This window comes from Cynara cardunculus (genome assembly GCF_001531365.2).
Source record: "Cynara cardunculus var. scolymus isolate 2C chromosome LG 10, CcrdV1, whole genome shotgun sequence".
In the NCBI taxonomy this organism is placed as follows: domain Eukaryota; kingdom Viridiplantae; phylum Streptophyta; class Magnoliopsida; order Asterales; family Asteraceae; genus Cynara; species Cynara cardunculus.
The window spans coordinates 12,411,445-12,413,271 of NC_037537.1; positions in this window are offsets into that span (position 1 = coordinate 12,411,445).

Sequence of the window (1,827 nt, forward strand, 5' to 3'; positions counted from 1 at the left end):
TCTTGGCCGGGATCTGAGCGTTAATGATCTTAGAGGCCTTGAGGGAAGCTTTGCACCACCCTTCAATGATAGCTTTCTCAGCCTTGAGTTCAGCGATAGCTCGCTCACGCTTAGCGACAGCTTTCTCACATTCAACAGTGATGACTTGGTTTAAATAACCTGATCTTTAAGATTTTCCTCAACGGAGGTCAGTTCTTTGATCTTAGAATGGCAAATCTCCAATTGCTCTTGAAGATCAACGTTAAGCATTTCAGTTTTTAATTTGTCAGTGAGGGCATTGTAAAGGTCAACCGTCAGCGTATCCGGTGCAGAAAGACTAGAAGAGGAAGAGGGTTCATTCAGGAAGCATACCTGAGTAGAAGAAGAAGGTGATGGCTCAGAGGATGTAGATGCTTTAGAAGATTCTTCATTTGCATCTATAGCCATCATGCAGACGTAGGCTTTATCCTCTTCATCCGAAGATGATTCATCGGATGATTCAGCTCAGTCATGCTCTTCAGCAATAAGGCCTTTACCCTTTCGTTGGATGTTCTTCATCTTCTTGTACTTCTCCTACAGTTTTAAGTACTTTTCATCTTTGGTCCTGAAGGAGGAATGAGTTTTAGAAGATGGCGTCATAGTCTTCTTTGATCTGCATTCACCTGCAAAATGTCCGGGCCGGTGACAGTTGTAGCAGACAGCTGAAGCCTTGTCTATTCTTTCAGACTTTGGCTTCTCCCTTAAGGATAGCTGAGGAGATCTGCGGAAGTTGCTCTTACTGGCGAACCTCCTAAATGACTTAGTCAGGAGTGTCAGGGACTCATCAAAATCTGTTAAATTAGATTATGGAATGTCCTCAGAAGAATCTATCTCCGTGATGACCACGGGAGGAAGAGAAGAAACAAAAGGGGTAGAAGTTTCAACTGAAGAAGCTTCAGAGATCAAAGCTAAAAAAGAGCTTTTCATTTCCCTAGATTCTTTTACAAGATTTCTTTTCAGTTGACGAGATTGCTCATGGTTAAGCAGAATCCCATATAAGGTAGAAAGAGTGGACATGTCCTTTGACATCTTGAGACACATGGAAAAGGTGTCCCAAGACTCAGGAAGGCATTTCTAGAAACTTAGTCAAGGTTTCAGAATTATAATATTCCCTGCCGACAGCCCTAAGATCAATAAGAAGGCAGTTAAATCTTTGATGTACTTCAGACAGCGTCTCAGACTTTCCACAGAGAAAGCTTTCATACTGTCTTACTAGATTGATATTTCTAGTCTCTTGAACCTGAGTGGTTCCTTCATATTGGACACAGAGTGTATCCCATACGGATTTAGAAGATTTGAGTTTCATCACTGAGTAATAATAGATCTCATCAGGAAGAGACATAGCTATTATCGACCGAGCATGAGTGTCTATAGCTATCTTCTTCTTGTCCTCATTGCTCCACTGATGTGGAAGCTTTGGAATCTGTCATTCAGGAATCGCGGCAGTCGTAGCTGTTGCTGGAACAGCCGGAGCAATAGCAAATGAAATATATGGTCCATTTCCTATGTAATGTGGAATTTCATGATCCACACCTTCCAGAAAGAGGGACATCCTCCGGTTCTTCCAGAGACTAAAGTTGTCACGGACAAACCGGAGAGGTTTGGCAAGAGAGCCATTATCTTTTGTGTGTGTGTGTGTTTGCAATTTGTAAAGCCATTTGTAAGCAGTAAAGTTATCTAAGAAGAGATAAACTAGTACAGAAAAATAGCTAAACACAAGGAAAGAAAGAAAACACTGCTCTGATACCACTTGTTGGTCCCGTAAGGGTCTACAAGAAGAGAAACAGTTTGTAGAAAGGGGGGATGAAT